We start from the raw sequence: 23,843 nt of genomic DNA, 5'->3' as shown, positions 1-23,843 counted from the left end.
ACCGTTATAGCTAAAAAAATACTTAAAAAGAGGATTCAATTAAAAAGACATTTCAGACTAATACATTAAAATATCCTAGCACGATTACAAATGTTTACAACATGCCATAAAAAAGAGACCATTGTGCTACATACTCGAGGGTTATGCAATTGTTGCAGAAACAATAGGGCCAGTCTGCACTGTCTAAGTTTAAGGCCTCTAAAAAGGGGCAGTACAAGATTTCTTCTAGGTGTATCATAAAACGCACTCAAAAACAGGATATGTAAATTTGAAATGGGTGACACACCATCACAGCGGCAGGGAGGAAGAGCTGCCAGTGTATAACAATTAGCAGAGTAACCCATCAATAATGACAACTAATTAAAACGAAATCTGGCAAAACGAACCAGGATTGTACATTCTGAACTAAAGACAGATAAAACTGAGGCCCCTCCTGCATTGAGACCAACTTATAAACAGAAACAGTTAGTTTAACTCTGCACCTTTCCTATCTGTTTCCTCGGGCCTTCTGCAGACAGAGTTGCTTCAGCAAAAGTTTGCCATGATCCCAGCAAGTTTCTGGGGCCATAAAGACATCCAGGAGTCCGATCTCTTTAACAATGGAATTTAACATATGCTAACCATGGGATCTCTAGGACTGAATGCCAGAGTAACTGGGGTCCATCTTACTCTTATCCAGTTTATATGGAATGCCCAATTCCTCACCACAGATATTGTTAGAGCAGCTGGGTGGATCGGGTAATTCGTTTTTCAAAAATACATTATCCATCTGCTGGGCACCTTCTGAGTTCACCATGCCCGGGATGCCAGCTCCATAAGTTGCCAATGCCACACATTTGCTGGCATAAACAATCAACAGTTCTTTCACAGGTTTGGCTCCCAGTTTTTTAGAAAATCTATGTAGGCCATAAATGGATTTCTCCGGTAGTGCTATCGTATTTGATAACATAGATTACTATGTATAGTTGCTATCAAATAGAACCCCCGGGTAGGAGAATGTTGGAACCTCCCTAACTTTGAACCTATTAATAAAAAGGCCGGTTTTCTTTCTCACTCACGCCCCACAGGACATAATAAAGGTTTTTAACTCATTGAATTGAATTTCAGGTTCAGGTCATGCAAGAATGATATGTATCATCAATAAGCCCTTGCAGCCCTCTCCACATTCTAGCAATCAACAACGCTTCACAGGCGTAGAGTAGAATGGGAAGAGGGCACGAGCCAGCATACACTGTCCCTCCCCTCAACCGGTAAGGCTGTCTCCACTCGATTTGTATACAAGGAGAATAGAAAGAGAGCTAATACTCACCACTGTCTAACACCTCTTCTAATGTTGAAGCTATTGGTGCATTCGACATTTCTACCAAATTGAACACAGGCAATAGAATTGCTGTGCAATTGTCTAATGAAGGTGATGACTAAGCCTGGGCAAAGCACTACGCTACGCTCGCGTAGTTTGCGAAGTTTGCGCTACTTCGCACTACGCGAATTGCACGTAGCACAGTGCAAACACGCGTAGCGTAGTGTTGCGTAGTGCAGCGGTCATTTTTTGCTTGCTCGCGGTCCTCAACATCAAGTTGGCGACCGCGAGCAAGCAAAAAGACAACCCGGCGAGACTTTTTCCTCGTTCGCGATCAGCAACATCAACTTGGCGATCGCGAGCGTGGAAAATAAACCTCCCGGCGAGATTCTCAACGCGAGGAGGTCAGATTTCTCATTGCGAGTGGTCGCGTATGCTTGCGACCACTCGCAATGAGAAACTACCAGTCCGCATTGAGAAAGCTGCCGCTCGAGTGAAAATCTACTCGAGCGGCAGAAAACTACAGCTCGCACTGTGCACGATGCCGTTTTCAATGATTGCACAGTGCCGGTTGCTTGTCCGCACTGTGCAATCATTGAAAACAACATCTTGCACAGTGCGAACAGGGTACTATGCAGTTCGCGAAGTGCTACGCGTAGCTCGCGTAGTGCGAAGTGCACTTTGCGTAGCTTCGCGTGGTGCTACTTCGCGAACTACGCCCAGGGTTAGTGATGACACCGTCCTCTATGCCGAACTCTTTCATAACAGACCACAGTTTCAAATGCGAAACGCAGTCAAAGACTGATGAGAGATCCATAAATGAGTGGAAGATTGAGTCCTTTTTTGCCAAAGTATATCATCTATGAGCAGACTCAGGTTCAGGCATTGATCAACAATGCCCATCCCCTGTTTAAAACCACCCTGAGTATCTGAAAGGATTTAATTTGTTTTTGCCCAGTCTTCCAATCTACGTAGCATTATGCACCCCGTAACTTTTGCAGTAGAGTACAGTAGGGAAATCAGTCCATAGTTGTTTGGTAGAGCTTTATTTCCTTTTTTGTATATAGAAATTATAACAGAGCTATTCCAAGAGGGCGGGGGACCCCCATGGCACTCGTGTTAAAGTTATACTAGTAGTTCCGGAAGCGATGAGGAACAAGGTTCTCACTTTAGCTCATGAAGGCCACTTTGGCATGCAGGCCATAAAAAGAAGAATCAGAGAAAATGACTGGGGGCCTGTGCTGGAGGAAGATGTAGCGCACTTTGTGAGGGATTGCATGTGTTGTGCTATCAGAGACAAGTCACAGGTGACTGCACCCAGTCTTGTGAATGCAATCGCTGTGCCCAAGAGAGCATGGGCTAAATTAGCCATTGATATCATTGGTCCGATGGTGTTTGCTGGTGGAGTTCCTGAATATGGCATTGTAGTGATAGATTTGTATAGCTGTTGGCCTGAAGTCAAGTTTATGAAGGTTCCCAACTGTACATCTGAAATAGAATTTTTAGAATCCCTTTATGCCAAGAAAGGGATTACTGATGAGGTTTTGACCAATATTGGATGTCACTTCACATTTGTACAATTTGAAGAATTCTTAGTGTTCATGGGCATATAACACACCAGAACGTCCCATTGTCACCCAAGGAGCAATGGTCTCATTGAGCGATTTATTACAGTGATACAAGAGAACGTGCAACTGGCTAAAGCCAGTGGGTTTAATTGTAAACTAGAACTGAAGAAGTTGTTGCCAGCAAAGGCCAACACTGAAGTTTCTCCTTTTATATTATTAAGAGGACGAGTGCCAGCTTCTAAAATGTTGAGGGACTGGAAGGGCAAATTTGAAATGCCAAAGAAGAAAATTGAAGGGGAAGAAAATAAAAGAGTTCAAGCACAGAGTAAATACACTCAAGCACTGCCTCAGCATGAAGTCCGGGAATTGAGATTAACCATGGGCGATTATATGAGAGTAAAGTGTTCCAGAATCATTCCTAAAGAAGAAGAAACATTTTCAGAGCCCAAGAGAGTGGTAGAAGAGAGGAAGAGTGCAGTGAAGCTGGAGGATGGTAGTAGGTGGAACAAGAACAGGATTGCGGTGTCTCGCAGCCACCGAACGCATGCGGACCAAATGAAGGTGTGAAGAGTGAAGGCGTGGCCCACCCACCTTAATCCAGGGTCACTAGATTGCCCAACAGTTTCCGGGATTACATTTTGTAACTCCCCATTCCGTTGCTTTGTATATGACCAGCAAGTGTTGCACTTGTAAAACACACGCTTTTGTATTTTCGCCTACCTAGGGGCACCCTGTGTGTGTTCATTGTATAGATCATATTTCATAATTGCAAATGTTATGATTAATGCATTTTTGTTGTAATAGCACTCAATTTTTATATTTGCAAATGTATTTTTTTAATTTTGTTATAAAGGAGGAAGATGTGTTGGTGTTTGTATTTACAAGTTTAATTATTTTATTATGTTGTAAAGGAAGAAGATGTGATGGGTCATATGTCTCCTCTGTACCCAGTTTATGTGTCATTCCTGCTGCTTTATCGCAGGCTTGTATAATGTGAAGGGTTCTGGAAGGGGATTAGAAAGGGTGACAGTTGGGACAGGCATTTGGTTAGGTGGCCAGGCACAGTTTGAGGTATTCCATCTTTGCAGCTGTCAGTGAAATACTTTTAACCTATCTGTGAGTCAGCGACTTAATACCAGCCAGAATCTCACAGTCCATCTTATAGTTCCCCAAGTGGTATAAATATAGCTGTACACCATCCGCTCATCTGTGGAACTTATCACTTGCTTTTAAAAGATCACGTAATGGTTGCAGATAAAAATGAAGTGCATGTTTACAGAACATATAACCTAGTTGCATCCCCACAAGAAAAATAAGAGTTAGTCGGACCCAGACAAGCACTTAGGGGCATATCAGCATCAACCAGCAATAATTATCGCGAAGCGCACTTAGCGCTAGGATAATTATTGCCAGCTAGTGTGGATTTTTATCGATGAAATAGCGTGCTATTAGCAACGCTTATCTCACAAGCGATAAAAGTCCTAGTGCTAACTGCCAAACGTGTGATTATTGCTGGAAACCCAGCGATGATCCGACGAAGTTTGGGGATAGCTTGCTGATAGGGCCTCACATACTTAGCCATGATATCCGCCTTCCATAGGATATCATGGCTAAGTCAGTTTCAAAGCAGGTGTAAGGAAAGTAGCGATAACAGAGGTTATCGCTACTTTTCCTGTCACTATGCTGCTTTGCGTGAGGCTTGATAATGGGAGCAATGTCGCTTAGCGACATTTCTCCCGTTATCCTGGGGAGGAATGCCCACTTTGCATCTCATTAGAGATGCAAAGATGGGCGTTAAGGGAAATGGAGATAAGGCAAGGTTTCACGTGATAGCGTGACCTTGCAGATAAGGCGATAAAATTATCTCCGCTTTTCGTCCGAAAATGGACGCAAAAGTGGCGATAATTTTTTAACACCTGCTTGCTGATATGCCCCCTAGTTGATTCCTCCCATTAATCACTTAGTTTTGGCCACAACTGAGTTTTTCAACTATTTCCTGTTACATCCTAAGTACATGGCATGAAATACAATATATGTAGCTGTAGCCATTGTAGCAATATTTTCTTTCTGTATGGACTCCCACAGTTTTCTTGCCTCTTTGAGGACTAGTTTTGTTGCTATTTTGACTTTGAACACACTGAGACCTCAATTCGGTCTTACATTTGTGTTTACTGCCCCTAAAACATAAGATAAAATTGTCTTCACAAAATTGTCTTATTTACATTTTCAGTAAGGCTACGGTAAATTGGTACAGGAAGTGCACCTGTGAGGTGGCTAAACCAATAGAGCAGGCAGAATCCTGGTTTTGGCATAGTTATGTAAATGGCAAACCTAGGTGGCAACAGTCTTTCATCAAGGAAGTTTTCTCAGCCATTTGTCTCTGCACCAAATAGCGGAGAAACTTATTCCAAGGTTCGTTCCTCATTTCTATAGGGCAGGACCTGGAAGGGAACATGAGTTCTGAAGAGGAGAGTCTTACTCCTGCTATTTCGAGCAAAAGCTTCCTGGATAGTTTGCAGGCAAGCAAGACAAGAACTGGGTCGACTATTGGTGGAAAGTCTCGATGCATTGGGTCAGGGAGTGTTACCAAGCACCAGCTTATGCACTTGATAAATATGGCACCGGCCTTTTTTGGCTAAAGTTCCCTAAACTTTTTGCTTTCCCCTAGACCTTTTTTTTCACATGGTGTCACCAACTTAGATGCTTTGGGCACTTTGCCACTGTTAATCAGTGTCAAAGTGCAAGTGCTCCCTGTATAAAGTGTAATGGTAATTGGTTCTCCATGATTGGTATGTTTGCCTTACTAGTAATGCCCCTAGTAAAGTGCACTATGTGAGCCAGGGCTGGTAATGCAACTGCTACTGGTGGGCCTGCAGCACTAATTGTACCACCCACACAAGTAGCTTTAAAGAGGGAACTCAGGCTTGCCACTGCAGTGCCTTCACGCAGTTTGTTAAACTGTCATGTTGTTCTGACAAGTGCACCCACTTGCCAGACCTTACCCTTCCCTTTCTTTGCACATCAGACACCCCATGGTATATCCAAGGTACCCCCTGGGCAGGGTGCAGTGCATGTGAAAGGTAGGACATGTACTAAGGTGTATACCATGTCCTGACAGTGAAATAATCTCCATTTCTTTTTTCACTGTGGAAAGTCCATCTTGCCCATAGGATAGAATGGGGAGGCTGTCTAATATGTTTTCCAGCCTATCTTCCCAAAAGGCTTAAGATGGAGAGGTGAAGTTTAGTGTGCCTGAACTCACAATGTAAGAACAAATCTTTTTATGAAGGTGGTTTTTGCATTGTGTGTTTAGAAGCCACTCTTAGAAGTGGCTGGGTTTTTGTGCTCTAACATTTCTGTGTGTCTCTGCCTGGTTGTGGATTGACTGTCTGGATTTGAAAGTGATAGGATCTGGGAAATGTCTTGACCCAGGGGAGGAGGTAAAACAGCAAAAGGCTGACCTGCATCTGGAGCGTAGGGGGAGGTATAGCCACTAGAGGTGAAGAGGCCTGGATTGCTGCCATAAAACAATGGTCCCATCTCCTGCTTAGTGATTGAGAATCCAGACGCCCACTAATCAAAGGAAGAAGGTGTCACTGACAGGGAGGCACCCAGAACTGGTTTAAACAGGGGTCAGTGCTCCCCTGAACACAAAGACTTCAAATACATTTAGGGGTATAACTATGAGAGCTGAAGCCCCTGAACTTGGGAGACATGGATTGATCAAGTTTGAACAAGACTGAAGCAACTTAGTGGTCAAGAGGAACCATTGCCAAGGAAGAAAAACTGAAGAGACTGAAGTAAAGGACTGACCCTTGCTTTGTGTTCTGGGGCCGTCCTACAGTTTGCTGTTTTAACCAAGGAGAGGCTAAAGGGACTTTGCTGTGTGCTCTGTCCCCCTGCTTGAAAGGACTTTGCTGTGTGCTGTGTCCGGAAGTAAATTATACCCAAGGGCCCGGGGTGAGCAGGCTCCTGGTTGCGGAAACTCAGGAACACAAATGTTTCCAGGGGAGTCTCAGCGACACTGTGTGTGTGTGTTTTTTGCATCCTGAGACCCTCGTAAGAAGTGCCCTGTGATTGTGGGCACCTGGAGTCCAAGCGAGTCTCAGCGACACTGTGTGTGTGTGTGCTTTTTGTAGCCTGAGCCCTTCGTGAGGATTGTCCTGTGATCGGATGCATTGGAGTCCAAGTGAGTCTTAGTGACGATGTGTGCGTGTGCTTTGAGCAGCCTGAGACCTTCGTGAGGATTGCCTTGTTATCTTGCACACCCGGAGTCCAAGTAAGTCTCAGCGAGGCAGTGTGCATGTGCTTTGTGCAGCCTGAGACCCTCGTGAGAATTGCCTTGTTATCGTGCACCCGGAGTCCAAGTAAGTCTCAGCGACGCTGTGTGCATGCGCTTCGTGCAGCCTGAGACCATCGTGAGGAGTGCTCTGTGATTGTGCACCCAAAGCTCAAGTGAGTCTCAGCGATGCTGTGTGCGTGTGCCCTGTTGCAGCCTGAGATCTTCATAGCATCAGCGGCACAGACCGGCAGCCCCGGAGAAGCTGAGCCGCCGGCCCAAGTCCACCGTTGCCAGAGCGGGACCTCGAACCAACCTCGTCGAGGGAGGGTCTGAGTCCCACTGCCCGGAATTCACAAAGATTGCATTGGAGGCCCAAGTTGCTGGAAGAGTAGAGGTGACTAAGGTCGCACCCCCCAGGTAACGTGTGTCGATGCCTGGGGCGGGGTGCGGGCTCAGAGGAGACACTCTCGGCCTCTCCCATTCCTGCAGCGCGACCCTTTGCTTCGGCTCGTATCGCATCCCATACTTGCCAAAGGAATGGCAGTACCAGGGCCGGAGTGCAAAGCTGCACTTTTTGTTTACACCATACCCGTGTGGGGGCAACTGTTGACAGAGGCTGACTGCGAGTCAGCACGAGTGGCGGAGAGACAGCCTAGGGCACCGTGATCAGTGCTGGAGTGTATTACGCATTGCATTATTCCTGCATAACGAACTACCTGATTAGCGTATTACGCATTTCATTGTTTCTGCATAACAAACTACCTGATTGTCGTATTACGCATTGCATTGTTTCTGCATAACGAACTACCTGATTAGGGTATTACACATTGCATTATTCCTGCATAATGAACTACCTGAGTAGTGTATTACGCATTGAATTACTTCTGCATAACGAGGTACCTGATTGTTGCGTTATGCATTGCATTATTTTTACATTGCAAAGGGCCTGATTCTAGCATTACGAACTGCATTATTTTTACATTGCAAAGTGCCTGATTCTAGCATTACGAACTGCATAGCATTGCATTACTACTGCAGTGGAACGTTTAGAAGTGTTCATTAATATCGCCAGAACTTACAAAGGCTGGCTGGCCAAACAACTGGCCAGGAGGAATATTACAAATACGCATATGTTGGATTTGTATCGTGTGGTCTTATCGTATATCTTTTTATATAAATTTACACTCGTTTTTATGAAACTCATGTGGAGTCCATTTGTGGTGTCATCATTGGGTTGTTGTGAGCGTGGTTGCAAATACTTTACACATTTGCCTGAAGATAAGCCTGGCTGCTCGTGCCAAGCTACCACGGGGGTGAGCGGAGACTATCTGAAAATGTGTCCTTCCTTTCCCTGACGTGGAAACGAGGGTCCCTATTTGGCCTAAGGTACCTACCTCAGCCAACCAGGGATGTCGGGTCTAACAGGCATCACTTGACCAGCTCATCAGAACAGACGTAGTAGGAAGACTCTCTCTGGACCTGCTGTGAAGAATGCAGTGTATCCTTCTCTCCACTTGTATCAAGGGACAATAGATGCTCTTTAAGGGTCAGCTGACTGGTCTCCGGGCAGGCCCCTGATGCAAAAGGCTGAGGAAGAGGTCCATCCTGTGTGAGAGAGCCAGCTTCCCAACTGGGAGTTGACATCACTGGATCCTGTGGAGCTGTGGATAAATATGAGACAAAATTTGGAGCCTTCCCCGGAAGCCTGATAGCTGTGGGAGAGACCAGAGGTAACTTTACCAGCATCTTCAACAAATTTAGACTCTTGGCTGCAGCACAAAGCAAGTGCATGGACCTCAGTCTTACCTGTTAGGGCTATGAAAGGAGCCCACAGGAAGAGTACCAGGAAGACTGAAAGCATTCGAAAGAACCAACCTTCGAGGGTGCTTTCTTTTCCCAGGTACGCACACTTCTTTGAGGTTGAACACGTTGGTGTTAATTTTCTTGTGTTTTTATTTTTGTGTGACAGTGGCCACTTTTGGCAACGTACCCAGGATAACAAATACTTTTTATTTTGACTACAAACTTTAAAAACTCATAACTCTGATTTCCAAATCTTATTTTAGCCGTTTCTGGGCTATTTTGTTTATTAAATGTTTCTTGATTTGCTTCTAAATTGGTTTTCAAAATGTATTGTGTTATTTCTTGACTTTAATTTTGTCTGTCACTGCTTTAACTTATCACACATTTCCATGGAGGGAATCCAGCTGCTTTTGCCACATCTAGCAGGGGATGAGTGTTACTCTCTTGTAACCTATCATGAGAGTGTCTTAATAAGTTGGCATGACAACACCATCTCAAATTAATATTTTCGCTTTCTCATAGAAATGTAGAGCCATTTATCATCAAATGTTTTGAAAAAGAAGTGATTGTTCTCATTTGTAATATTATTTGGAAATGGAACATTTTCAAATTGCAAAGTCTGTTTAAAAATAAAACACATCTTTGTGAAGTAGAAGCGCGATTCATGGGTGGTGAAGTATGGGCTCTGAGACTGGCAAAGCTAAAAGGACATACAAAACAGCAACCGTGAGGCCAGATTGTGCACATATGCCCCTGGAGTAGCTCAGAAAAACGAAGAAAGGAGAGGATTTAGAGGATGCAGACAAATGTATTTTACATGACCCCTGACCAAATCCTCATATATGTATAGTCTGGGTCAGAAATACATTTTAAAGCTGCATAGACGGAAGCTAACAAACTGGAGCAATGCAACAACTGCACTTTTGTCATGTTCATAATGTTGCTCCATTATTGTGCTATTTGTTACATTTAAGGAATGGTAGCTTTTTCATTTGGCATGCACCAACATATCATGTGTTCTGTGCTGCAGCAAGTCAGGGATCCGATGATGATTTATACACCTAAATATATACCAACAAGCACTTTCTCCAAAACCAATCACTTACTATAAGGCAATATGTCCATAATAAAATTACAATTGTCCTAGAGACCAATGGTTTTCACTTTTTTTTCAAAAATATATAATTTTAATAAATCATGTTTATCTTTTATGGAATACAAATCCAGTTCAATATCAAACATATTTAGCAAATATAAAAAAGGCGATTTTCTGCGTTTTGAAACATTTATGGACAATGATCTGAAAAACTGGGCATATATCAAATTTTGTTCTAGTGTGTTTGTGTATTTTCTGTGTGTAAACAATGTCTGTTGTCTATTGTTTATTTGTCTTGGCAATGTGGTATGTTTTTTGTCATGTTTTATTAACCTATGCACAATATGTTTAGTTATGCCCAGTTTTTCAGATCATTGTTCATACTTGTTTCAAAAAGCAGAAAAGCGCCTTTTTTTATGTATGTTAAATATTTATTCTTCAGAGTTTGCTGGTGTATATTTTTGATAATGAACTGTATTTGTATTCTATAAAAGAAAAACATGATTTATTAAAATGATATATTTTTGAATAAAAATTGAAAAACATTGGTCTGTTGGACAATTGTAAATTTATTATGGACATATTGGTGCCGATCACGATCCGGTAAAAACCGGGTACGAACCGTCGGACGGAGCATATTCTCCGTCCGACGCGTTCCCGGTCGTCAAAATATACAAACATGGAATTACGATCTGCACGGAAACACTATTTCCGTACGAATCGTACAAAACCCCGACCGACGAAAATAAACATACAAATGTGATCCGGGAAAGCGCCGACGTGATGTCGGGACGCACGCAGCCTGCCATTCACGAACCAGGAATCACGATTCGCACCGACGTCATCCCGCACGGTGAATATTTTCCGGCTGCCAAAAACTGCCGGGAAATCAGGACGACGCGAACAAGGAGTACCTGTACGCGACGGACAGACATGGACCCGAACCTACGTGTCATCCCGGCCCTCATAGCAGTCGACCTCCTCTACAGGTTCGGACGCAGACGCCGCAGAAGGTCAGAACAACAAAGGGAGGGGGGAAAGGGGGGGGAGCAGGACCAGGGGCAGGCCACAAAACCCCCACCAAAGTCACACAGCACACATGCCCTGGACATACCTGACCCCCAGGCCCTGGTCACTACGAGGGGGTGGGGGCGTGTCCAGCAAAGCCAGCGACCGCCACAACGGAAGTGCTTGACGACGCGAACCTGTAACACAACAATACAGGTACGTCCCGTACCCACGCCTTAAGAATGTGGGTACGAGTCGTACCCCGCCCACACCTACGTCATCCCAACAATGGCGGGACGGCTGTACCCACGTGGCAAAGGCCTGGGTACGGCCCGCACAAGCATCACATATCGTGGGGACGCATATGTACGGACCGTACCCCCCCCCCCGTATGCATGGAGCGTACCCCCAACTGCAACAGTGTAAGTACGACCCGTACCCTCACCCGCGGACGTATGGAGCGTACCCCGACCCCAACCGTGTATGTATGACACGTACCCCCACCCGCGTATGCATGGAGCATACCCCCACCCCAACAGTGTAAGTATGACCCGTACCCTCACCCGCGTACGTATGGAGCGTACCCCCCACCCCAACAGTGTAAGTACGACCCGTACCCTCACCCGCGTACGTATGGAGCGTACCCCCCACCCCAACAGTGTAAGTACGACCCGTACCCTCACCCGCGGACGTATGGAGCGTACCCCCACCCCAACAGTGTAAGTACGACCCGTACCCTCACCCGCGTACGTATGGAGCGTACCCCCAACCCCAACAGTGTAAGTACGACCCGTACCCTCACCCGCGTACGTATGGAGCGTACCCCCCACCCCAACAGTGTAAGTATGACCCGTACCCTCACCCGCGGACGTATGGAGCGTACCCCCCACCCCAACAGTGTAAGTACGACCCGTACCCTCACCCGCGTACGTAGACGTGCCGCCCCAACAGTGTAAGTACGACCCGTACCCTCACCCGTGGACGTATGGAGTGTACCCCCCAACCCAACAGTGTAAGTACAACCCGTACCCTCACCCGCGTACGTATACGTCCCACCCCAACAGTGTAAGTACGACCCGTACCCTCACCCACGGACGTATGGAGCGTACCCCCACCCCAACCGTGTATGTACGACACGTACCCCCACCCGCGTATGCATGGAGCGTACCCCCACCCCAACAGTGTAAGTATGACCCGTAACCTCACCCATGGACGTATGGAGCGTACCCCCCACCCCAACAGTGTAAGTACACCCCATACCCTCACCCGCGGATGTATGGAGCGTACCCCCACCCCAACAGTGTAAGTACGACTTCTACCCTCACCCGTGTACGTATGGTGCGTACCCCCAACCCCAACAGTCTAAGTACGACCCGTACCCTCACCCGCGGACGTATGGAGCGTACCCCCACCCCAACCGTGTATGTACGACACGTACCCCCACCTCGTATGCATGGAGCGAACCCACAGCCGTGTATGTTCTAAGCGCACATATCGTGAAATAGGAGGGGTGGATGCAGAGTCCTCCCAGCAGTGCTCAGAGACAGGAGGGGTGTGTGCAGAGTCCTCCCAGCAGTGCCCAGAGACAGGAGGGATGTGTGCAGAGTCCTCCCAGCAGTGCCCAGACACAGGAGGGGTGGGTGCAGAGTCCTCCCAGCATTGCCCAGACATAGGAGGGGTGGGTGCAGAGTCCTCCCAGCAGTGCCCAGACATAGGAGGGGTGGGTGCAGAGTCCTCCCAGCAGTGCCCAGACATAGGAGGGGTGGGTGCAGAGTCCTCCCAGCAGTGCCCAGAGACAGGAGGGGTGGGTGCCTATCACTCCCAGCAGTGCCCAGAGACAGGAGGGGTGTGTGCAGAGTCCTCCCAGCAGTGCCCAGACATAGGAGGGGTGGGTGAAGAGTCCTCCCAGCAGTGCCCAGACACAGGAGGGGTGTGTGCAGAGTCCTCCCAGCAGTGCCCAGTCATAGGAGGGGTGGGTGCAGAGTCCTCCCAGCAGTGCCCAGACATAGGAGGGGTGTGTGCAGAGTCCTCCCAGCAGTACCCAGACACAGGAGGGGTGTGTGCAGAGTCCTCCCAGCAGTGCCCAGAGACAGGAGGGGTGGGTGCAGAGTCATCCCAGTAGTGCCCAGACACAGTAGGGGTGTGTGCAGAGTCCTCCCAGCAGTGCCCAGAGACAGGAGGGGTGGGTGCAGAGTCCTCCCAGCAGTGCCCAGACGCAGGAGGGGTGGGTGTAGAGTCCCCCCAGCATTGCCCAGACACAGGAGGGGTGGGTGCCTATCACTCCCAGCAGTGCACAGTCACAGGAGGGGTGTATGTAGAGTCCTCCCAGCAGTGCCCAGACACAGGAGGGGTGGGTGCCTAACACTCCCAGCAGTGCCCAGACATAGGAGGGGTGGGTGCAGAGTCCTCCCAGCAGTGCCCAGACACAGGAGGGGTGTGTGAAGAATCCTCCCAGCAGTGCCCAGACACAGGAGGGGTGGGTGCAGAGTCCTCCCAGCAGTGCCCAGACATAGGAGGGGTGGGTGCAGAGTCCTCCCAGCAGTGCTCAGACATAGGAGGGGTGTGTGCAGAGTCCTCCCAGCAGTGCCCAGACACAGGAGGGGTGTGTGCAGAGTCCTCCCAGTAGTGCCCAGAGACAGGAGGGGTGGGTGCAGAGTCCTCCCAGCAGTGCCCAGACACAGGAGGGGTGTGTGCAGAGTCCTCCCAGCAGTGCCCAGAGACAGGAGGGGTGGGTGCAGAGTCCTCCCAGCAGTGCCCAGAAGCAGGAGGGGTGGGTGCAGAGGCCCCCAGCATTGCCCATGGAAAAAAATTAGGGTGGAGTACCCACAGATCAAATTGCCACAATTGTCAGCCAGGTGCACAAAGACCCTGCAGTACCGGTAACACATGTGTGCGAGGCTGGGAGTACACACATGCATACAGCCTAAAAGGGAACATGTCCACATGCAGTCATGTCAACAGACTACATACACAAGTACAGTGATCACCAAGGATGCCACGAATTATGCAGGTGGAGACATCGCTCAGCATGAATGTGCAAAGTTGAAGGAGTCCGTCACACACCCAGCTAATGTACACACAGCTCAGCGCTAAATATTGGGAACACCCTGCAGGGAAGATTTCAGGGTACACAGAGGAAGGAATACACCTTGGTACAATTTCACCATGCAGTAACTGCTTACATGAACAGAGAAACCTAGCTAACACCTTGTGATGGCACACAGATACCAGGGTCCCCCCTATGACCAGCACACTACTACATTTCCCACACACCCAACACATGATCACCACCCAAAATCATGTAGCAGCCCCACCAACAGCAGCACCACAAAAGCAGTAGTGTTCTAAGGAAAAATAAAAGGCTTTATTCAGCATTTCCAAATAATGTGTGTGTGGATCAAGTTCAATATTTACAAAGCCCATAGGGCAGTCCATGAGTCACAGCTGGATGGGGGACACAGTGGGACGCGTGTCCCCTAGCTTGCCTGCACAGTCAGACTCCTTCGTCTTCCACAGCGGGGAGGGCATCATGTGGGGGGAAGGACCAGGCACCGCAGGGACATGAGGGCGAAGGGTAGGCGTCGTGGGTGCAGGGATGGAGGACTCCACCACAGGGGGTGAGGCAGGGCCAAAGGCGGAGGCCAGGATGTCGCTGCACACCTTAGCAAGGTCCTCCAGCGTATCCCCTGCACCCGAAGGAACCCCAGGCCCCAAGGAGGGAGGGGCGGAGGGATGGGTCGCAGTGCCACTGGGGGAGGGTGTAGACAGGGGGGGGGACTCAACCACCCTGACCGGGGACTCCCTTGACCGCTTGCGGGGTGGTGTCACAGTGGGGCTCAGGGACAGAGCGGCCATGAAGGAGCCCTTGCCGGATATGTGGCCAGGAGAGCTGAGGGGAGGGGATTTGGAGGTAGTGGATTGGGTGGAATGCGGACTCCCACTCTGGCTGCATGACTTACGTTTGCCCCCCGACCCAGTGGGTGTGTCTACTTCACCCTGTGTGTGCATGCCAGGAGGTGTGCGTATGACCTTCCCTGCTGGTGTGGTGCCTGTGTCTGTTGTGGTGCGTGCATGCTGATGTCTGGGTGTACGTGGGACAGGCATGGGAGTGGGAAGTGTGGATGGGGCAGGGGTAGGGGGTGGGACGTAGCGCTGCAGGAGACCCACTGCTGCAGTCAGTGTCGAGTCTATGGACCTCAGCAACTGGCGTTGGTCAGCCTGCGATGAAAAAATGCCCTCCAAGTATGCCTCCAAGTTGTGCAGCACTTGGCTGTGGCCATGGAGGACATTAAGGATCGCAGCCTGACCAACCTGCAACTGCCGCTGGATGTCCACAGACTCAGCATTGGCGGCAGCAGTGGAGACAGGGGCAGGGGGTGCGGTGCCTGGCAGGAAGGAGACATGTCGTGACCGGGCACGCTGACACGAGCAAGTGGGAGGCGGCTGATGGCAATGGAGGGGGCGGGGTGCGATGTTGTGCCGCTGTCAGCTGCTGGTGCAGCCTCCGCCCACTCGGAGAGATCATCCTCGGACCCGTCAGCTTCATATTCTGTCGTGCCAGTGGACAGGTCCTCGGCCTCACTCTCCTCCGCCTCAGTACCACTCAATGTGCCAGCCACGATGTCAACGCTGGCACTGGTGCTCGGTCCCTCCGCTCCGTCTGAGCTCATGTCTCCCTCCGTGTCCCCCGACGATGCTGTGGGCAAGGTGAAGAGACAGCAATTAATCACACACCTGTATACATATGTCACATGAGTCCAATCTACATAGGATACAGTGCATAGCCTGCAAAGAAAGATCAGTAACACCTACAAAACAAGGTACAGATGTAGGGCATGCAACACACAGTTGGTTGACCCACCATGCCAATCAAAATCCATGGAGAGCATGACACAATAGCAAATGACATGAAATGGAGTTTGACATAGGAGCCAGGCCCTGGGGACAATCCAGCACTGCATCTGCACCACACAGCGTTGCCGAAAATAGGGATGAGGAGGTACCATATCCATGAACTTGAGGCACATGCTGCATAGGTAATACTGAAAACATGCCCACCATGACTGGCTCACTGCACCTTGAGTGTATGTCCAGACAAACATCACACACTGGCCAGACCTAGCAAGGAGAAATCTGGTTTTGACATGTAGGCTTGGCCCGCACCAACCACCCCCTACATGAGACAATTTGTTGAGACACAGGTGGCACTTACATCTCTTAGTCTGGGTGAAATACACAGGGGCTGCATAAATGCAAGATTGGACGCCAAATACCCAAGGTGCGGCTGTCCAAATAATCATGTACAGATGGCCATCATCAGATGATTGTAACAAGACACACAGGCACTGGCCACTGTGACTATGAACAAGGAAAATCATGTCAGGCTGTACAGTGGACACTTGTACTACATTTCACGTCAATATACATGGCGCCAGGGGACAATGGCACAGAGCACAACCTATGCTGTAGACACTGAGAGTGTCCACGTTTTGTGATGACACACATGACACCTATGAAAATATGCCCCAGGGAACAGTAGTGGCCACACAACTCCATGGTCCTGAATGGGAATGACTGCAACACACACCACCATCCCTGCACCATGCGTATCGCACACTCATGCACATCATGTCACAGGCCACAACATAGGACATGCGCGCTGTAAGGCATGACACTTGAGAGACTAACTCCCATGTCTGGACTCAGCATCAGTGCCAACTGACATGGAACCCACATGTACTGAACTGGACAGGGCACAGGCAAGGTCCCCAAACCTGTTACACACCACCCCCACACATGATGCTACAGGCATAGTTCACGTGGAGAAAGCGCCAGCCTACATTACCTTGTGAAAGAGTGACTACACACAGACCAGGGAACACATTGCAAGGAGGGGAAGGGAGGCAGGAGAGCACAGCTATACTGTGGGTAACTGGATCTGCACAGCACCTTTAAACCCTGGCAGTATATCCATGCAACTGTGCACTTACAAATGCTGGTGACACACAACAAACACACATGTACCTACCCCCTTCCTGCTGCTGCTTCTCCTGTAAGCGCCTCTCCAAGTCTGGAAATACCACCGCCAGCACACGCTTGTGGATGTGGGTCAGACGGCGGCGCCCGCGGTTCTTATGGGTCTCAGGTGAGTCCCCCAGCAGGACCCGTGCGATCCTCCGCGTCCAGCACCGGATATCCTGCCAGCGTTTCCTCACCTGGGCCAGGCGCCGCTTGCGACCATCCGCACTCCTCACGGCACTGACGGCGGTCAGCCATATCTGCTTCTTGGCAGAGGCGCCTACCTGTGAGGATGAACAAGTGACACTACATCAATACACCAGGCACATGTCACAGAGAGACATATTAGAACAAATTTGCTGTTTACAACAAGGCATAGTATGCATCCAATGCATTGGACTTTTGTCATAGGGACATGATCCTCTGGGGAAGGGCAAAAGCAGTACGTGCCATTGAAAGTACACAGGTGGAATGAGGGCAACCACACAATCAATGATCCAGGCTCACACTGTGCATCACAAGCTACACCAGGATAATGTGCAGCACCTCTAAGCAGTCACATGCCACAGGCCACTGACGCTACCGCAGCAGAGTACACAGACACACACAGGCACAGGACATTCACCTGCCATTGCCAAATGCAGCGACAAACCTCACTCTGCACATGTGCCACTAGACGGGGGGGGCTCACAGGTGTGGGGCTGGCTCTGCACTTCAGACACACAGCACTGCTCCCTGCTCACATCACATGGGCAGGGTATATCCATCCCTCATGCAGCCCGGGTGCTACACTCCACATATGCACCCACCCACATGACAGGGGACTTACACACACACCGATGTCCAGGGTACGAACACATCATGTGGACACTCTCAGCACAGGTACACAGAACTAACACACATCTGTGGGTGCAGTCACCTGTCACACTGGGCTGACCACATAATCACATGAGGACTGTAGAGACTACATTCCCAGGAGGACAAGACAGGCAGAATGTGGCATGCACCATGCAGTGATTGTCACAGTAAACACAATGCTAGTGAGGACGGCAGACATGCACCACAGCATGCTCTGGCTGGGAGACATCAGGCATTCCCCCCCCTGGGACCCCCCCTACAGTACATAGCATGTGTGTCACACCTGGACACAATGGCAGAAGTCACACTCACAAAAAAGGGACACAGTCTGTGCTAGTGGACTCTGCACTCACCTGATACCCTGGTCGCCCATACAGCAGGGGGTACTGTGGGAGGATCACATCCAGCAAAGCCAGGTTCTCCTCCAGGGTGAAAGGCTGTGACCTCTCCACAGACCTTGACATGGTTCCAGGGAATCAGTAGCAGCAGCTGGGTCGTCGAATACAAAGATGTGCAGGCAAGTGCTCCCTCATGGGACCTGGCTGCCTTATATCTGCCTTGCTGGCCTGTTTCATGCACAGGAGTACAGAGTGATTGGTCACTCACATTTGCATCCTATGTTTCCTCCAATCCCTTCAAACCTAGCACAGTCAGTGGGTTCTTATTGTGTTTTTTTCTTCAGCATGATGTCAACTCCAGAAGCACATTGCAACAAAGTAGATTCATTCAAACTGACTACTGCTGTGCACCTGCTTAAAAAAATTCAAACTTTAAACTGGGTCTCCATGACAACCAGCATGCATGTAGGCCTTTATACTTGTCCCTCATGTGTCCCCTATGTAATTTGGAGCTCCACACACAGGTACGGTGCGTCCCGGGGCCCTAGGGCACCCCAAATGCATAGCAACGGCCCGTACAGCCGTGTGTACGGTCCGTCTCACTATGGGTGTTCTCGCGTATGCGTACTCATAGTGATAGTGAGCGTACAGGCGTGTGTACGGTCCGTATCACTATGAGTACGCATACGCGAGAACACCCATAGTGATAGTGAGCGTACAGGCGTGTGTATGCTCCGTACCACTATGAGTACGCATACGCGAGAACATCCATAGTGAGACAGACCGTACACACGCCTGTACGCTCACTATCACTATGGGTGTTCTCGCGTATGCGTACTCATAGTGGTACAGACCGTACACACGCCTGTACGCTCACTATCACTGTTGGACCCGGCCTCGTGGCGTGGTCTTAACCCTCTTGGATTGTGCTCGTCCCCCGCACCGGCCTACACGGGCCGCCCTTTCAGGCCGCCAGGGACCCCTCCTCCCTTCGAGGCCCCCGTTGGATTGTACCCGTTTTCCTACACCCGCCTCAGTGGCCCCCTTTTCCAGGCCGCACAGGGACCCCTCATCCCTTCGGGGTCCCCCCCATGCTTGCTCCACGCACCAGCCCACGCAGCCCGGCTCCCTCCGGCCTCGGCCCCAGCGAAGCCCCGACATCGAGGCACCAAGATCTGGCCAGGGGGCACCGCATGGCCACTTCACCACTCCCGGAGGAGGAGAGTTTCGATGGGACCCCCACCGTCCCTCAACACCTAGGTGCGATCGTCCTCCGGCCTCCCCGGGCCTGGCGCCTCTCCCGCTGGGCGTCTGGCCTCTCCCAGCCCGGCCTCTCCGCCCCCCCAGGCGCAAGGGTCCGGACATCAAAGGGCTCCAGACCTATATCTGGGGCAACCCCGCAATGGGACAGTAGTTGTATCCCGGAGTCAAGAGCCCTGCTGATGGAATCGCGGCTGACCCTACGGAGAAGAACTCTTGCTGACACTACCACGAGCCCTGCTGACTGCGTCGCGGCTCCACCTTATTGAGACAAGGAACCTCACGGAACATCGGAGCCCTGCTGACGCTGTCGCGGCCCAACCTCGCTGAAACCTCCACCAGAGCCCTGCTGACGTCGTCGCGGCTCGAGCTGAACTGAACCACCTTAAGAGCCCTGCTGACCTAGTCGCGGCTCAAGCTCCACGAACTGATCGCCAGAGCCCTGCTGACGCCGTCGCGGCTCGACCACTCCGAGCCCCGGAGTCCCTCCAGCTTGAGGATCAAGAACTGGGCCTAAGGTACCCTCGTACCCAGCTGCTACTAAAGACTGTCCCGCTACCCCGTCCCTACCAAAGACTTTGAGACTCTTGCGGATCCCTCGATCCCCCCTTGTATATATCGATAACCGTAACTTCCTAAATGCTGATAAAGGATTGCTCGTCTTGATAAACATCCTCGAGTCCTGTGTGGTGGTGTTACTGTGCTAGTACGGTATAGGAGAAGAACCTCTCCTAGGAGGCTTCTCAGCAACGCTCGGCTACTTCGTACAGTGTGGGGGCCCCCCCGGGTGGTCTCTCCGACTCCCCCGAGGTCTGCCTTCCAACATTTGGTGGCCAGCGACGGGATCCGAGCCGAACGCAGATCGTACAAGCAAGTAACCCACTCGCTATCCATCCAGACAAACAGAGACCATGGAGTTCCAACAAGAACGATTGGAAGAGTACACGCACAAAGAGTTAAAACAGTTCTGCAAGGACAAGGGCATTATGACCACCGGCCTAGGTACCAAGGAAGAGATGCAGAAAGCCCTGAGAACCTGGATAGAGTCCGAGGCGGGTCCCTCCCAGAGTGAAGGTCCCCTGCCCCTAAATGCAGCCACGCCACCAGCACCGACCCCAGCGAACGGAGGGAGAAACAGCCTGGAAACCGGCCTCTCCGCGGAAGAAATACGAGAGCGGGAGAAGGTCCGGACCCATGAGCTAGAGCTCGCACGACTTCGGCTGGACGGCGAACTCCTGCTGGCCGAAAAGAAATTGGCCATGGAACAGCTACGGCTACAAGAGGAGATAGAGGAGAAGAAGCGGCATCGAGAGCTGGAGGAGAAAAGGCTGACCCTCGAACACGAGCGGGGCCTCAAAGAACTCAAGCTCAAGGCCCAGAAGGGGGAGACCGGCACCCCCAGCAATAGAGACGCTCTGCCGCCCACCGAAGCCAAGGTCCATATTCCCAAGGATGTCGTCAAGGAGTACTATAAAAACGACGACATCCAGCAGTGGTTTAAGGCGTATGAGGTGGCCATGACCTCCCATCGGGTACCCCGGAAGGATTGGGGTGCCGGCCTATGGGGTCGGTTCCTTAGCGAGGGCCGAGACACCCTACTCCAGCTCCCGGAAGAGGTGATGACCTCGTACGACCATCTGAAGGAGGCCCTGCTCACCCGCTATGGACTAACCGCGGAAATGTACCGCCAGCGTTTCAGAGACTGCAAGAAAATCCCCGGTACCACGTGGGTAGAGTATGTTGACTTTTTCAGCAGGGCCCTAGAAGGTTGGATCAAGGGGAGCAAGGTCACCACCTACGGGCAGCTGGTCGACCTCATTATTTGGGAACACCTCTCCAACAAATGCTTTGTGGAGCTAAGACAACACCTCCTCGACAGCAAGCTGACCGAGCCGCGGAAGCTCGCCGCCGAGGCCGATCGATGGGTCAACACCCGAGTCCCCCGGAGCTCGATGGGGGAGTACCAGCAAAACCCCACCGGACCCCCCCGCCAGCGCGGCGGGGGAGGAGGGTCGAACAGGAATCGGGACATCCCAGCCGGGCCGCCCCGGAGTCCGCCTCGGGGGCCGCCTCAGCAACACACCTCCCCGAACCTAGTCCGAAGAGGGACGACGCCAGACAAAACCGGACCCCGGCCCACGATAACCTGCTACGGCTGCCAACAAACAGGACACTATGCCAGCGACCCTGCCTGCCCCCTGAACCGACGAAGGGGGACCAGCGGGCCCCCGCCCCGACAACTAGCAGCTGCCGCCCTGGGAGAAGGGGAGGAAGAGGAAGAACCCCTCGACGGGGAGTCCACTGAGTGGGAGCCGGCGGCCATGTCCCTGGTCTGCCTGGGCAGCCGAGAAATGGTGCCCCGAACACCCATCCCGAGCAACACCCAGAAATACCAACAGTGGGTCACTATCAATGGACGACGGGCCAAAGCCCTCCATGACACCGGAGCCAGTGTCACCGCTGTCCGCTGCCACCTGGTGGCCCTCGAACAGATCCTGCCGAATGTGCTATGCCCCGTCCGGACGGCCGACAACAGCGAGAGCATGTGCCAGATGGCCCAGATTCCCTTCGAATGGGGAGGGGTGACGGGCATGCTGAAGGTGACTGTCCGCGACGACGCTCCGGTGGACTGCCTCCTGGGGAACGACCTCGAGAGTTCCCCCTGGGCTCAAGTGGAGCGGCGAGAGCATCTCCGAATGCTAGGACTACCCGAATGGGCCTGCGCCACCACCCGGTCCATGGCCGCCCAGGCCCCCCGTTCGTCCATGGCCGCCGACACCGTCGAGCCCGAGGGGCCCGTGCCACCACCTGCCTCCAGCAAGGAAGACGTGGACACCGATGCCAGATCCACGGTGCCCCCCCCCCGGACGAAATCGCCTCTCTCTGCACACTCCCGGAGCTTGCCCAATGGCGCCACGACGGGGGCCCCACCAGAGAACAGTTCTTGCAGGAACAGAAGACCTGCCCCTCCCTTGAAGGAGTCCGGCAGCAAGCGGCCTCGCAGGCCAACGGTGACCAGACCGGAACCCACTGGGCCTATTGGGCCGAAGGACTACTGTACAGCGAGCAGAAGATTGCAGAACTGAGGGCCAGTCGAGTGCTGGTGGTCCCCCTCCGATTCCGGGAGTTCCTCCTTAACCTGGCACATGATGTGCCCCTCGCCGGGCACCTGGGGCAGAACAAAACCTACAGCCGCCTGGTGACCCACTTCTACTGGCCCCGGATGCGGAGGGACGTGGACAACCACTGCCGGTCCTGCCAGACCTGCCAAGCCAGCGGCAAGACGGGGGGACGGGTCAAAGCCCCTCTCCAGCCCTTCCCAGCAGTCAACACCCCGTTCGAACGGGTCGGAATAGACATCGTAGGGCCCCTGGACCCCCGGACCGCCCTGGGTCACCGCTTCATCCTGGTCCTCGTAGACCACGCAACCAGGTACCCTGAGGCCATCCCGCTTCAAACTGTGACAGCCCCCGTAGTGGGCCGGGCCTTAATGGGGATCTTCTCGAGAGTGGGGTTCCCCCGAGAAGTGGTGAGCGACCGAGGTACGAACTTCATCTCTAAATACATGCGGTCCCTGTGGCAGCAGTGCGGGGTCACGTACAAGTTCACCACCCCATACCACCCTCAGGGGAACGGACTGGTTGAGCGGTTCAACAGAACCTTAAAGGCATGATCAAGGGCCTGGAAGATCCCTACAGCGGAGATGGGATGTCCTGCTGCCGTGCCTCCTGTTTGCCTATCGGGAGGTCCCGCAGAAGTCCCTGGGGTTCAGCCCTTTCGAATTGTTGTACGGGCATCCAGTCCGAGGACCCCTCAGCCTGGTCAAGGAGGGCTGGGAGACGAAGCCCCGAGATGCCCCTCCGGACGTCTACAGATACCTCCTGACCCTACGAAACCAGACACAAAGGTTCCGAGCCCTGGCCGAAGCCAACCTCGAGGCCAGCCAAGAGGACATGAAAAGATGGTACAATCAAAACGCCTCTACCATCGAGTTTGAGCCGGGCCAGCAAGTCTGGGTCATGTCACCGGTTGACCCCTGCGCCCTCCAGGACAAATGGACCGGGCCCTTCAAGGTGGTGGAGAAGAAGAGCCCTGTCACCTACCTGATCGACATGGAGTCTCCCCGGAACCCCCTCCGGGTTCTACACGCTAACCGGCTCAAACCCCACTTTGCCCGGACCGAACTAAGCCTACTGCTAGCGACCGACGACGGGGGCGAGGGCGACTCCGAGCCCCTACCCGATCGCCTGCGGACCAGCGACCACGACGGGACCATCGAACGCGTCCAACTCGCCTCCTCCCTGACCCCGGA

The sequence above is a fragment of the Triturus cristatus genome, chromosome 11, assembly GCF_964204655.1.
Source record: "Triturus cristatus chromosome 11, aTriCri1.1, whole genome shotgun sequence".
NCBI lineage: Eukaryota > Metazoa > Chordata > Amphibia > Caudata > Salamandridae > Triturus > Triturus cristatus.
The sequence above is the reverse complement of the archived record's forward strand: the minus strand, read 5'-3'. Positions refer to the sequence as shown.